The following is a 16,924-nucleotide window of genomic DNA, read 5'->3' as shown; positions in this document are numbered from 1 at the left end:
TTGTTGTTAAGTGTTGTCGAGTTCTTGCAACACATAGTAACCCTGTGTAGGGTTTTTTAGGAGCTGCTGGTGACTTTGAACCATCAACCTTGCAGTTCAAACTGAGCTCGGGATTGAAGCCTTATCCTATAGCACTACGCCAGGACTAGTTAGGTGTTGTCATGTCGTTCTGACTCAGCAATTCTATGCACTACAGAACAAACCAAATCTGGTCCTGCACCATCCTCACAAATGTTGTTATACTTGAACCCATTGCTGCTGCCACTAGCCCACTATTGCAGCCACTGTGTCAATCCACCTTACTGAGGGTCTTCCACTATTTCATTGACCCTTAACTTTACCAAGTATGATATCCTTTCCCAGGTCCCTCCTGAATACATGCCCAAAGAGAATTAGTTCCTCTTTTTGGCTGATCCTCCAATTTACAAAACATGCTGTTGTTAAGTGCCTTAGAGTAGGTTTCTACCCATGTTGTTGTTGTTAAGTGCCATCGAGTCGATTCTGACCCACAGTGACCCTGTTTAGGGTATCTGAGGAGCAGCCGGTGAGTTTGAACCGCCTACCTTGCAGTTCAAATGGCTTTGCAGTCTGGTGCATTAATCCACAGCGCCACAGCAGGACTCCAGCGACCCTATATAGGGTTTCCAAGGAGTGGCTGGGGAGTTTGAACTGCCGACCTTCCAACCTTCCAATGTTGGTTCAGACCAACTTTGCAGTCCTGTGCATTAACCCACACACCATACCAGGACTCTACAAAGCATGCTATACCTTGGGAATTCCAAAAAAAGTCATTCCCCATAATATTCTGAGCTGACTTCAAATCCTCAAGTAGATTAAATTAAATTAAATCTCCAAAGATTCTGTTTTGATTAAATCTTTTTATTTTCATTTTTTTTAAGACACTCGAATGAGACTAAGTGTCTTGTCTCAGCTCACTAGTGCCTAGGTGATTGATCATTATGCATTCCATTTTATTTTTTACTACTTCCAATTTTCCTAGATATGTACTTAATATATTCTACATTCTGATTGTCAATGGATGTTTGCAGTTCTTTCTTCTCATGTTGAATGTGCCCCATCACAAAAAGAAGACCAATTCTATTTTGAAAAGGTATCTCTTCCCCAGTCATATTTTAAGTGCCTTCCAAACTGAAGAGCCCATCTTCTGGTACTATATCAGATAAGTTGACTGCTATTTATAAGATTTTTAGTGGCTAACACTTAAGAAGTGGTCTACCTCTCTTTCTTCCTAGTCTGTTTTACTCTGAAAATTCTGCTGAAAACCATCCATCATGAATGACCCTGCTGGTATTTAAAATATAAGTGGCATAGCTTCCAGCAACACACAAGGCACCCTAGTACAACAAACTAACAGGTGAGTGAATGGTGGTCACTTGAACTACAATAATAATAATTTTAAAAAACCAAAAGTACTACTCTGTACTAAAATGTTGTTCATTGTCCAGGACAATGAGTTATATATTTGTAATTATTTTATAAGGCTAAATTTATTAAAAAAGAAAAACTCTTATGTACGTTATGTTTTTGTTGTTTATAACCACTTAATGGATGCTCTGGACACTCCGTTCCCTGAGCTACAGATGAAGATCCTGAAGATGAAAGCTGCTGAAAATAATTTGTCTCCAGCATCCAGAACTAATACTACTTCACTATATATTTATAGTATATAGTGAACCAGGTAATTAATTACACACACATAGTAAACCAGGTAATTAATTACTCATTGGCTCCAGAATCCTAAATGCCAACTAGAAAGACTCAGTAGGAAACACTACCATCATTTGACCAAAGAGTGTCTGTAGGATTCTTAGTTTACTTCCTTTTTGTCCACTTAAAGAGCTTATACAGGAGTTTTGATGATATTTAGCAAATACATACCTTGTGCAAGTTATTAAAAGTCACGTTTAATCCTGGAATCCTGATGTGGCACTATAGTATAAGCACTGGACTGCTAACCACAAGGATGGTGCTTCAAACCCACCAGTCAAACCTCATAAACCCTACACAGGGTCACTATGAGTCAGGACTGAGTAGACAATACTTAACATTTCAGTTATTTCATAAGTGAAATGGGATAATGTTTCACATGTCTGAGACATTCACTATCATACACATATGTTTTATTCCTCTCAAATTATACATTTGTATGCTAAATATATAGTGAAGTAGTATTAGTTCTGGATGCTGGAGACAAATTATTTTCTTTCATTACTGCAGCCACTGTGTCAATCCACCTTACTGAGGGTCTTCCACTATTTCATTGACCCTTAACTTTACCAAGTATGATATCCTTTCCCAGGTCCCTCCTGAATACATGCCCAAAGAGAATTAAGTGAATTTTTACCATAGAGATCCTAAGGAGTATTCTGGCTCAGAATTTCTTCCAACACTCATTTGCTTATTCTTCTGACTGTCAATGGCACATTTATTACTCTTTGCCAAGACCATAATTCAAATGCATCAATTCTTCCCTGGTCTTTCTTATTCAACTTTCACACATATATATGGTTATTGAAAAAAACATTGTTCTCAAAGTGACTTCTTTGCTCTTTAATACTTTACAGAGGACTTTTGCAGTAAATTTGCCAGTTGCAGTACTTCCTTTGACTTCATGACTGCTGTTTCCATGAGCTTTGAATGTGGATCCAAATACAATGAAATCCTTGACAACTTCAATCTTTTCTCTATTTATCATGAGGTTATTTACTGGTCTAGTTGTGAGGATTTTTGTTTTCTTTACACAGAAGTGCAATCCAAGCTGGATGCTCTATTCTGTGTTGTTCATCAGCAAGTACTTCAAGTCCTCTTTACTTGCAAAGATTTATCACCTGCATATTTCAGGTTGTTCATGAGCTTTCTTCTAATTCTGAAGATATATTCCTCTTCATATAGTATAGTTTCTCAGATTATTTATTCAGCATACAGATTGAATAAGTATATTGGATGGATACAGCACTGACCCACACCATTCCTGATTTTAAACCATTCAGTATTACCTAGTTTTGTTCAAATAACTGATTCATCATCTATGTATTGGTCCTTAAAAGTATAGTTAAGGGCTTTGGAATTTCTATTCTTCACAATGTTATGCATAATGTGTTATGATTCAAATAGTTGAATACTTTTGCATAGTTAATAAAGCACAGGTAAATATCTTTCTAGTATTCTCTGCTTTCAACCAAGATTCATCTGATGTCAACAATGATATCACACATTCTATATCCTCCTCTGGATCAGGCATCTTGAATTTTTGGCAGCCTCCTGTGGCTGTACCGCTTTCCAAATTGTCTTCAAAAAATTTTGCTTGCAAAATTTGCGTTCATTTGATATTAATTATATAGTGTGATAATTTCTGCAGTTTGACCCTTTCCAATCCATTGTCTTCCAAATTTCTTACCATAGATTAGAGAGTGCGTCCAGAGTTGAATCAGTTTGTTGAAAAACTTCAATTGGTCTTCTGTCAATTCCTGGTGTCTGTTTTTTCACCAATGTATTTAATGCTGCTTGGACTTCTTCAGTACTTTCAGTTCTTGAGGATATTCTGAAATAATTGAACAACGACCTTTTTTTTTTTTTGGTACAGTGATGGTGTATTTCTTCTATCTTATTCTTGTGGTTTTTTTTTTTGTTTGTTTGTTTTTTGTTTTAAGCTTTTATTGTGAACTGAGTGATAGTTTACATGGAAGACCATTGGCTTATATCATTGTTGCATTGCAATGATTAAAATCTCCTCTGTGCATTCAACAGTATTTGCGTCCATTCCCTCTTTTTTTGAGGGGTGGGAATATATAATAATTTAAACAACCACCAAAGAGTACATTCTATAAGCCTGCCTCCTGGCCACCCACACCTAGTCCTTCTGCTCAGCTGCTCCACTGTTACATGTTCTCATCTCTGCCTCCATCTCTGGTGTCACTGCTTCTCTGGATAGGGTCACCCATTACACTTGTACTCTTCCCCTTTGATGGTCCTAGGGTTCTCTGTTCCTAGAATGTGAGATTAATTACTCCCCAGTTTTTGTTACAAAGCTTCTGTCTTTACAGTTGTGACAGTTGTGATTAGTCATGATAACAAATACTCACTATTGAATCATAAGAATCTTATCCCTATCTATTTTCACCAGACACATCTAGATAAGATGAAAACTATTCAGTGGGGACTCTACCTTCCCCTGCACACTCTTAAACTAATCTCCCTCTTGAAAACTTGTAAGCCAGTCACTTCATACCTGTAACACTTCCTCATTTTAAGTAGCCAGTGTCTAAATTGCCTGTCCCTATCTACCCTATATACAGAGGGGATAGGACTGATACTTGATGTGAAGACTACTTCCCTCTCAGTTGGTATTTTGAGGTACTACATCCATAACTATAGGTCAACATCATCAAATTGTAGCAATTTATACTTGTTTCCTTTATCAATTTAAAAAAAAAATCTTCCTCTAGTCAAGTTCTGATTATCAAGCCATCGAGACTAGTTCAAATGAGTACTATCTGCAAGTTTGGGTGTTCTTGTGCATCTCCCCTCACTTCATATCAACTGGATGTGTCACTTTCAGCTCTGGCCCTCCATGGCTATGTCCTTGTCCATGGGCTCAGGAGTCCCCAGGTCCACATTTTAGACCAACCAGCCCTTCTTCTCTCTCTCATCTCCAGGTCAATAGAGTCTATGTTTCATCTTCTTTTACTTTAAAGTTTTTATTGTGAGTTGAGTGAAAGTTTCCAGACAAGAACATCAGTTTTACATTCAATAAAACACTTTGTTTCATTTCAATGATTGCAATCCCCTTTATGCAACAACAGTTATCTGACTTCCTCCTTATAGTTCCTATTTCCATTCCATCCCTTTCTCATTCCTTCTCAATTTTGTCCTTATCTAAACGCTGTCCTTTTTATCTTGAAAGATTGACCATTCCAGGGTGAATAAACTTTAACAGTATTGCTGTCCCTGCTATGTACCTATTTACTGTTTAACTGCAAACTGGACCATGAAGTTGAGTTCCATTCCAGACTTGAAGGGTAGTCAAGGACATATTCTTGGGTTCTTCCATTTCTTTTCTGATCAGTTATTGTTGTTATGTGCCATTGGGTTGGTTCTAACTCATAGCAAACCTGTATAGAGTTTCTGAGGCTTTGAACTTGGCAGAATCAGAAAGCCTCATCTTTCCCCCATGAGTGTCTGGTGGCCTCAAACCACGAATCTTGTAGTTTGTAGTCCAGTGCTTACTGTATGGAGCTCCTGTGCTCCCATTTCTGACAAGTAAATCCACTTTTTTTCTTTCTTTCTTTTGTAATTTTGAGTGTTGTTCCATATTTTTTCCCACTTTATCTGAGACCTTCTGATATGATCCATTTTAGAGCAGTTGGGTCACAGTCAGCCACCATTTAGTTCTTCTGATCTCAGAGTCATGATAACTGATGTTCACCTGCTCCACTGGTCCATTGAACTAGTTGATTCCAAGAATCTTCAATTTTCATTACTCTTCTTTCATCAGCTCATAGAAAGACCAATAGTTGCACCTTAGATGGCTGCTCATGAGTTATTAACATCCCAGTTGCCACACACCAAAGCAGGATGTAGAACATTGTCTTTGGGGACTATATTATGCAAATTGAACATGCTGTGCTCTGAGACTATGGTCCTGATTCTCTATTACCAAGAACTTACTATCTTAAAAGTCTGATAATATCTAAGAAACTCTCATCATTTCCCAACCAGCAAAGGTAAACACCCATGTATAAATATACTGCCAAGTCCTTATATATTTTTTTGGTATATTCCCACTCTCCTTCCCATACCCATTCAGCCTCTGTATCTGTTCATGTATCTACCTGCATATCCCTGTTGTTCTAGGTTGTGTATATAACACTATTTATCTCTACCCTCTTTAACCTCTGCCTACTTCCCTGTGTCTTCGTCTTCAACATTTTTCAGCAAATCTCTCTTTTATGTTTTCCCCTGCCTGTCATCCAAGCTAGCATGTCTATTTTACAGGCAGTAAATTACTCTCCCTTCCCTCCCACCCCTGGAAACCACCAAAGAATATTTGCTTTAGCATGAAAACTTTTGCTTGAGTTTTTACGATAGTGGCCTCATACAATATTTGTCCTTTTGCAGTTTACTTATTTTGTTCAAGATAATATCCTCTGGTTTCATCCACATTTGCTGATTCACAGATTCGTTGTTATTCTTCAACATTACATAGTATTCTGCTATGTGTATGTTCCATAGTTTGCTTATTCATTTTTCTATTGATGGGTATTTGGGCTGTCTCCATCTTTATGCTATGGTGAATAGTGCTGCAATGGACATCAGTAAGCATATATCTTGTCATGGCTCTTATTTCTTGTGGATACATACCAAGTAGAGGGATTGCTGGGCTATATGGTATTTCTATTTCCAAATTTTGAGGAAACATCATACCATTTTCCATAGTGGTTGGACCATTTTACAGTCCCACAAGCAATGTAGGAGGGTCCCAATCTCTCTAAAACCTTGACAGCATTTGTTGTTTTCTGGTTTTTAAATTTTTAATACGAATGCTAGGGTGAGTATCCCATCTTCTTTTGATGTTTACTATATTGTTCAATATTTTTACTAATGAATCCTTCAACATTGCAGCTCAGAGGCTCAAACCTTCAATTGCTTCTTCAGTTCTTTCAGCTTGAGAAATGCTGATTTTGTTCTTCCTTTTGGGTTTTCTAACTCCAGGTCTTTGCACATTTCGTTATAATACTTTACTTTGCACATTTCGTTATAATACTTTACTTTGTCTTCTCAAGATACTCTTGGAACTTTTCTATTCAGCTTTTTTGCATCATTGTTCCTTCTAACAGCTTTAGTTTCTCAATGCTCAAAAGCAAGTTTTATAGTCTCTTCTGATATCCATTTTGGTCTTTTCTTTCTCTCATGTCTCTAATCATTTTTTCTTTTTTTCATGTATGATGTCATTCCACAACTACTCTGGTTTTGTTAATTATTAGTGTTCATTGTGTCAAATCTATGCTTGAAATTGACACTAAATTCAGGTGGGATATATTCTATGTTGTATTTTGAGTCTAGTGAGCTTTTATTTTTCTTCAGTTTCAACTTGAACTTGTAGGTGAGCAATTGATAGTCAATTCCACAGCTGGCTCCTAGCCTTGTTCTGGATGATGATATTGAACATTTCCATTGTCTCTTTCCACTGATGGTAGATTTAATCCTTATATATTTTATAAGGTGAAGTCCATGTGTATAGTTGCCATTTATGTTGTTGAGAAACCATCACAGCCTCACAGTAAAGGGTAAGTCTTCACAGCATAACAAATGGACAGAGGTTTGTGGTGATTTCATTAATTGAACGTTGGTTTCTTATTGGCAGGAAACAATTTCTTAAACTTATTTCTCTATTAGATGCTCCCAAATCCTACTGACTTCACAAAAGAGTCAGTAAGTATTTCACAAAGAAATATCCTTGGCAACAACAAAAATAACGTTGTAGTTAAGTGCTGTCGAGTCAGTTCTGATTCATAGTGACCCTATATTGAGTTTCCAAGGAGCAAATGGTGAATTTGAACTGCCACACCTTGCAGTTCAAATAGACCCTGTAGTCAAGTGCTTATCCTACAGCACCACACCAGAACTGCAAGGCAGCAAGAATTGTCTCATACATTCTAAAACTGCTGAGTGTTATCACAAACTGAGAGATTCTCAGATGTATTCAAATATTCAAAAAGTCCTGCAATCTCAAGAAAAATCCATCTGTTTGTGGGGAAGTCCTAAGGACAAGGATATGCCTATACGAGTAATGGAGGGGAGAAGTAAAGTAATCTTTACTACACTTTCAGGTGCTATTTTGTAATTATTTTCTACACTTTCTGTCATATATGTAGAGAAATGCATGCATCTAGTTGATTTGTGACAGCAAAAATACTTGCTATTCTCTGAGAAACATTCACATTCCCATGGGAATCTATGCAGACAATAAGAATGCTTGCCTGCTTTGCGTTTCATACAAAATTTTCTAAAGCTAAAATCTTGTTTGTTTAGTCCTTCAGGAAATTCATATGAAAGGAAGAGTACAGTCACACAGTCAGAATATAAGACTGGGAACCCTCCAGGTTTGTGGATTCAGGATTCCTAGTTTTTAGTACTAATTATCAACATGACAAGTACTAGATTGATTGATGTTCCTCTGGGTGGCTGCAGTCACACTTCTTGAAGCCTCTTGGCTGCTGTAGTCATATAAATGGACCTGGGCTGGGAACACAAACTCTTTGTTAAAGGTGGTGATGGTGATGGTAATGTCTGTGTGCTTTCCAGTCGATTTCGATTCATAGTGACCCTGTATAGGTTTTCCAGGCTGTAAATCTTTATGGGAGCAAAAAGCCTCATCTTTCTTCTAAGGAACAGCTGGTGGATTCTAACTTCTCAGTATTGTTGTTAGTAAGTGCCGTCAAGTCAGTTCTGATTCATAGCAACCCTGTATAGCATTTTCAAGTAGTGGCTAGTGAATTAGAACTACCGAATTTGTGGTTCGTTGCATTATTCCACAGTGCCACACCAAGACCCAATAGTTTTCCTTTGTGTTAAAAAAGAGGTTAAAGATTTAAGCTCAGAGTGGGTTACAAGCTGGGCTGCTAACCATAAGGTCAGTAGTTCCAAACTATCATCTGATTCTCTGGAGAAAGGTGAGGCTTTCTGCCTCCATAAAGATTTACAGCATCAGAAACTCTATCTATACAGGATCTCCAGAAGTGAACAAACTCCACGGCATACCACCACTACCACTACCTCTGATAGAAGCAGAAGAATAAAAATATTTGGGGGAAGTAAAAGAACTTTTTACTATGTTGAATTATCTTTGATTAGGAGCAAAATAAACTCATGTATGTCCTATTCCAGGAATTTATATAAATTCCATCTCATACACACAAAAAAATATTCTTGAGGATACACATATGCACTCATAGAATGAAATGTGAGATATGATGTGGAAAAACATGAATAGGAAAATAAAAATAAATCAGTGTACATATTTGAAGATTCTTCTCTTCATCAATGCTATTATAAAGAACTAATGTTGATAACACAGTAAATAAACAAAAGAAATCTAGAGAGTACTGACAGCTGTCCAAGGAAATCTGAGATCTCCGGATCCCTCTATGTCATAACCCAAACATCATGGATAATGACTCCTGCTGTCATGCTGCAGAATAAGCACTTGACCACACAGTCAGTTTGAACTACAGGGGTGGCAGTTCAAACTTACCAACCAATTCTCTGAAATTCTATACAGGGTCACTATGAGTCAGAACTGACTCAATGGCACTTAACAGCAACAACAATAAGGACACAGAATTAATATATTCATCTAAACAATGGTCATATTCCCTCTATCATACAAAACACATGTTTACCAATTATTCTTAAAATTAAATATTGTAGTAACTAGGCAAAGTTAGAAACCAGTAATAATAAGGGAACATTATTATAAACATTATAATATTATTAAAAGAAACAACTTTTAAAAAACAATAACTTTGAGCATACCTAGATCAATTTTCATTAGTGAAAGCAAGGAAGTAGACATTGTCATTTTCATGTAGTGAAATGTGTTAATGTGTTAAGTAAAAAATTAATGAGCTCCACTTATATTTTTGAGCTGATATTATGATACAGTTATCTAAAAGAAGGGTGCCATTCTATTTGGCATAGATTCCCAAGCAAAACACAAGTAGATATATGCACACACACATTCACTCTGGCACTATTTACAATATCAAGAAGAGGGAGACAGCATCAATGCCCATCAATGGAAAAATGGATAAACAAACTTTGAAACATACACACAGTGGAATACTATGCAATGTTGAAGAATGAAAAATCTTTGAAACACCTCATAATATGGATGAACCTAGAGTATATTATGTTGAGTGAAATTAGTCAATTGTAAAGGGACAAATACTGTAGGAGACCACAATTGTGAAAATACAAGAAAATGTGTCATGCTAAAGGAAATGTTCTTTGATGGTTACGAGGGTAGGAGGGAATGGAGAATAATTCATTAGTTAGAGGATAGATTCATGTTAATTGAACTGACAGGGAAGGCACTATGCAACAAGAGGGAGGTTAGCAGAAGAATGATGAAGACAGGTGAAGACACAGAAAAGAATGCAAGTGTTAAAGGGATAGAGGCAAAAAACGTTAAATACTCAACTCTGCAACAACACTGTTCTATGGGCAGATATATAAACAGATATACAGGCTGAATGGGTATTTTTTATTTTAAGAGTATATACACAAATATATTAGTGTTTGAAAGAGACTATTTGTGCTTGATGCAAACACCCTATGAATGTGGTAAAGTATACAATGGGCATGATGAAACTTATTAGCCATTATCATACACCTTGAGGGAAAAAAGTTGCTGAGACTGCAGGCTCAGAACCATAGTCCCAGGGGATAATATGGTCAATTGGCATAACATAGTTCCCCAAGACAATGTTCAACATCCTACTTTTGTGAATAGGGACTGAGATCTTAAAAATTCATGAGCAGCCACCTAAAGGTACAACGGTTAGTCTCTCCACATGCAGAGGAAAGAAGAGTAATAAAAATTAAAGACACTTATAATCAATTAGTCCAATAGATTAATGGAACACATGGACATCATTGTCATGACTCTGATATCAGAAGAACTAGATAGTGCCTGACAACCAATACCAACCACTCTGAAAGGGACCACATTAGAAGGAGGTGCCAGATAAAAAAAGGGACAAAACGTGGAACAAAACTCAAAATTATTAAAAAAAAAATCCAGTCTTACTTGTGAGAAAGAGACTGGAGGGAACCAAGACTATGGTCCTGAAACACACTTCAGATTTGGCATATAATTCTCTCTCATGACCAAAATTTCAGCCATGTGGTAGATAGTTACATAAGAGTAACAACAATATTAGTATCGTATGCTCATCATGGAATGATCAACCATTCAAGATTTAAAAAAAAAGCACCATTTATCTAAGGACAAGGTTGTATCATCTGCATGTTGCAGGTTGTTAATGAGTCTTCCTCTAATCCTAATGCCACGTTTTTCTTCATAGAACCCAGCTTCTCGGATTATTTGCTTGCTGAAAGTGAACAGGACTTAAAACATTTACTGGTGAAGATCAAAGAGTACAGCCTTCAGTATGGATTACATTTCAAAGTATCGAAAACAAAAATCCTCACCACTGGACCAATATACAACATTCTTATCAATGGAGAAAATATTGAAGTTGTCAAGGACTTCATTCTTCTTGGGTCAACTATCAACACTCATGGAAGCAGCAGTCAAGAAATCAAATGACTTATTGCATTAGGCAAATCTGCTGCACAAGACCTTTTTAAAGTGTTGAAGAGCTAAGATGTCAGCTTGAGGACTAAGGTGCACCTGATCCAAGCCAGGGTATTTTCAATAACCTCATATGCATGCAAAAGCTGGACAGTGAATAAGGAAGACCATAGAAGAATTGATGTTTTTGAGTTATGGTGTTGGAGAAGAATGTTGAAAGTACCATGGGTTGCCAAAAGAACCAATAAATCCATTTTGGAAGAAATGCAGGCAGAGGCTCCTTGGACGCCAGGGTAGCCAAACTTCTTCTCTCATACTTCAACCATATTATCAGAAGGGACCAGTCGCTGGAGAAGGATATTATATTTGGTAAGGTGGAGAGTCAGAGAAAAAGAGGAAGACCCCCAATGAGATGGATTGGCCAAGTGGCAGCATTGATAGACTCAAGAGTAGCAACAGTAGTGAGGTTGGCCCAGGATCAGGCAGTGTTTCGTTATGCTATGTATAAGGTCGTTATGAGTCAGTACTAACTCGATGGCACCTAACAACAACAACAACAATCTAAGGACAAAGTTGAGAAGGGTTGGGACATAAGGTGAAATGGAAATAAAGACCATAGGAAGTAAGTGGGGTAACTGTTTTTACTTGGAGGAAATTGAAATCATTGAGATGAAACAAAGTGTATGACTTGTTGAATGTAAGACTGATTATCTACTTTGTAAAACTTCACTCAATTCATAATAAAAAATTTCAAATGTAAGTAAATAAATAAAAATAACAAAATAAAGCTGTCTGATATTCGGAACTGGACAGAATTTCAGTGCTTGCCATTGCTCGATTTCTGTAGATCCACCTCTGGGTATAGGCTGTTGTGATTGTGCCTTTTAGAGGTGTCACTTGGACAAATGGAAAGGACAATTAAAAAGTTGTGAACCATTATAAACTGATTTTGAAGAGGGTGTTTTCTGATAGTGTGCATTAATGAGTAATGTTTAGTGTTATCCAAACTAAATTTTAAATAAAATTAGTTTTGTTTTGAAAACAAAATCAATTAAGTGGTACTCTAAATTAACTAATAATGATAAGGGCTAGTTCCTTAGATATGCTATTCATGGTATGTGGGAGAGTGGTGGTTCCATAGGCTAAGCACTGGACTGAAAACCACCAGGTCAGTGGTTTGAACCCACCAGCCACTGTGTAGGGAAAAGATGAGCCTTTCGGCTTCTGCAAAGATTTGAAGCTTCAGAAACCCTATACAGGCTCACCATGAGTCAGAATCAACTTCCCCACACTTAACAACAATAACAACAGTTATGTTATGTATTCTTATAATATGTTCCTAAGAGACTACCTAAAGGATTGTAAATGAAGTTTTATAATAAAAGGAGACTTTGAGAAAATACAGCAGTTTTACTAAAGTAAACTTGTCAGTACAAAGTCATAATCTCAGTCATATTCAATTACTTTGGAATTTTATATGTCATCAGTTTAATTTGCTTATTTATTTTTTATTCTTTGTTTTTAATTTGGTTTTTCTTTTCTAATTTATATTGCTGTTGTGTGCTGTGAGAGCAGTTCTGACTAATAGTGAGCCGATAGGTAGAATGGAGTAGATCAGCTTCGTAGAGATTCCCAGGCTGAAAGTTTTACAGTAACAGATTGCCAGGTATTTTCTCCCACAGTGACTGGTGGGTTTGAACCACCAATCTTTACATTCACAACAAAGTGCTTGACTATTTTGCCACCAAGGTGTGTTCTCTGAAAGTGTCTGGAAAATAGAGCTGGAGAATACTCACAAATAAATATAGGCTTAACAGAAGATATTTGTAGAGTGGTATTTACTTTTGCTGCAAATATATTTATGAATACGGTGAAGCATACAGGGGACAAAGTTATAAAAACATTTTAGACATTACCAAACACTTTGAAGAACAAGTTTCTGGTCATGTGTACTTAGGACTGTAGTCTTAGGGGACACCAAGGTGTACTGGCATCACAGTCCACAAAGACAATCTACTATGTACTACTTTGTTGAATATCTACAGTGTCTTAAATGCTCATAAGTGGCCATCAAAGGTGCAACTATTGATCTTTCCCTGTAGAGTAAAGAAGAGTTATGAAAACTTAAATCCCGTGGAAACAATTAGTCCAATCTACTAATGGACAATACAAACATCAGGCTCCAAGACATCGAGACCCGAAAAACTAGATGGCTACTGCTACCAACTGCTCTGAAAGGGATTATATTAGAAGGTCCTGGATAGAGTTGAGGGGAAATATGGAAAAAAATTCAAAATCTTAAAAAATACCTGGGTTACTGGCCAGACTAAGATGGGTCGAACCCCCGAGACTATGGCCCTTGGTCACCCTTAAGGTTTGGAAATGAACTCACTCCCATGACAGTTTTCAGCCAAGCAATGTTACTAAGTGTCATTGAGTCTGTTCTGACTCATAGTGATCCTCTGTGCATCAGAAACCAACACTGCCAAGTCCTAAACCATACTCAGAGCTGTTGTGCTTAAGTCTATTGCTGCTGCCACAGTGTCAATTCATCACTTTGGGGTTCTTCTTCTTTAGCTAACCCTCCACTTTACCAAGCATGATGTCCTTCTCCTGGCACTGGTCAGTCCTGATAAAATGTCTGAAAGATGGAGCCTGGACATGCTGGCTTCTAAGGAGCACTCTGATTGCCCTTCTTCCCATACAGATTTGGTTGTTTTTCTAGAAGCTCATGATATTTTGAATATTCTTCTTTAACACCATACTTCAAATACATTGATTCTTCTACATTGTATAACTCTCACAACATATGTGGCAATTGAAAATACCAAGGTTTGGGTTAGGCACACATTAGTCCTCAGACTCATCTCTTTGCTCTTTAACACTTTTAAACGGGTCTTTTGCAGCAGATTTTCTGAATGCAACACATTAGACTGCTGTTTCCCTGAGTGCTGATTGTGGCTTCAAGCAAAATGAAAATTTTGACAACTTCAATTAAATTTTCTCTATTTATTATGATGTTATTTATTGGTTCAGTTGTGAAGATTTTTATTTTGTTTATACTGAGATGCAATCTATACTGAAAACTGTAATCTTTGATCTTCATCAGTAAATATTTTAAGATCTCTTTGCTTCTAGAAAGCAATGTTGTATTATCTGCATGCTGCAGGTTGTTAATGAGTTTTCCTCCAATCCTGATGCCATGTTCTTTTTCATATCATACAGCTTCTCTGATTATTTGATCAGCATACAGAATGAAAAAAGTATGGTGAAGGATTCAGCTCTGGTGCACACCTTTCCTGATTTTAAACCATTCAGTCTCCCCTTGTTCTGTTGTAACAACTGCCTCTTTGTCTGTGTAAAGGTTCCTCATGAGCAAAATTAAGTGTTCTGGAATAACCATTCTTCACAACGTTATCCATAAACCAACCCATTGTTGATAAGTGCCATCGATTCAGTTCTGACCCATAGTGACCCTGTCTAGGGTTTACAAGGAGCAGCTGGTGAGCTTGAACCACTAATCTTGTGGTTTAAACTGACTTTGCAGTCCAGCGTGTTTAACCTACAGCACCACATCAGGACTCCAAAAGTACACAATAGACAAGTCTATAAAGGGAACAACAGTGCTAATGAAATATGCACAGTTTAAAATAATCAATCATTTGATATCCAAAGGACAGCAGTTACCCAATGACAAAGTTCAAATGGGTTAGGGAAGAAGAAAGAATTGAAACAGAAATCCTAGAGAGCAACTAAGATGGCTGTTGTTACATTGTGGGGATTGCAATGAATGAGAAGAAGCAAAATGTCTATGAATTGTTGAATGGAAAACTGATCAGCTGTGTAAACCTTCACTCAATTCACAATAATAAAAAGTATTTTAAAATGAAAATAAAACAGTAGATATAAAATTGATTCCTATTTAGGCATGGCAATTTCATATGGGACAGAGTAGAAATACCAAGTTTTGAGTGGCTAATATTTCAGAATCAGATCACCAAGTCTTTCTTCTGAGACACCTCTGAGTGGATCCAAACCATCAACACTTTTGGTAAGTAGTTCAGTGCTTAACTGTTTCTGCTAAAGTCTCCCAACTTGTGCAATTCTATACAAATTGTTCAGAGATGTTAGTTACATTCTTCACAATGCACAAACATTTTCCATATTTCCTTTTTCATTGTTTCGTTTTCTTTAATGTACTTTCCTTGCACATTTACATGTTCTTATTTGTTTTAAAGGGATTGTTGACTGTTGGGTATTTTTTTAAAGAAGCCCAGAACTTGTGGATGACATTCATTATTTTATGGGTGATAGTCATTATTTTGTGAATCAATCTATTATTTAGCTACAAGGTGATCTGAGGAGTTAGTTTTGGTTCAAGATTTGTAAAGTATCTCAGGGCAATAGTCTCAGAGAGCCTTCTAGTCTTAACCAGTCCAAGTCTGTGTTTTCTTTTGTTATTATTTTTTTAAATAGTAATTTGAGAATCTGTTGCACATTTTTCTTTCATTCTTCCAGGGTCCATTTATTATTATCACTAGAGTGATTGGTAGTGATAGTCAGGCACAATTTATTTCATCTGATCTCAGTGTAAATGAGGCAATGAGTCATGTAGACTATATGACCTTTAGTCTAGTTTCTTCTTTTAGTCTTTGGTTTCTTTCTTGCTTTCTCTTTTGTCTGGATAAGTAAAGCCCAATAGTTGTATTCTATACTGGGAAATTTTTACACAAATCATATTTATTAGTTTACCTTTCCTATCAGTTACTGAATCTATAAAATTCATCATATTCCATTCCTAAAACACAGAGAACAACAAATAAATGTCTATAGAGTGAACTGATTAGAGGTCCATATCTATTTGTTTATTTGTGGTTGTTATTCAGTGTCATGAACTTGGTTCAAACTCACAGTGACCTTGTGTAGGGTTTCCGAGGAGTAGCTGGTGAATTTGAACCAGCGACCTTGCAGTTCAAATGGACCTTGAAGTCAACTGCTTATCCTATGGCGCCACATCAGGACTCCTGGAACCCTTGTATAATGCTGCGAGTTAAGCACCAGACAGAAAGGTCAGTTTTAACTATAAGGTTGGCAGTTCAAACTCACCAGCCACTCCTAGGAAACCTTATATATGGTCACTATGAGTCAGAATCAACTTGATGGCACTTAACAACAACAACAATGACAATATGCTTTTGTTGTTGTTGGGTGCCACTGAGTTGATTTGGACTCAAGCAATCCCATGTGACAGAGTAGAACTATCTCATAAGATTTTCTTGGCTGTAATCATTATAGAAACAGATCGCCAAGTCTTTCCCTTGAGGAACTACTAAGTAGCTTTGAACTACCATTCTTTTTCTTAGTAGCAAAGCACTTAGCCATTTGTGCTGCCAGGGTTTCATTTTGAAAAAAACAAAACAAAACCCTCCAAACCTAAATTCTAAAATTGTTGTGGAAGTTGATTCGAAGTTTAAAATTTCCTAACTATGAAAACAAAATAAATTGAATTATCAATATTTATGGCAACAATTAAAGGAGCGGAAATGAAAGTATCCTACTTCTTCATTTTTATGATTCTCATTTCTT

This window comes from Chrysochloris asiatica, unplaced genomic scaffold (genome assembly GCF_000296735.1).
Source record: "Chrysochloris asiatica unplaced genomic scaffold, ChrAsi1.0 scaffold00001, whole genome shotgun sequence".
NCBI classification, from domain to species: domain Eukaryota; kingdom Metazoa; phylum Chordata; class Mammalia; order Afrosoricida; family Chrysochloridae; genus Chrysochloris; species Chrysochloris asiatica.
The sequence above is the reverse complement of the archived record's forward strand: the minus strand, read 5'-3'. Positions refer to the sequence as shown.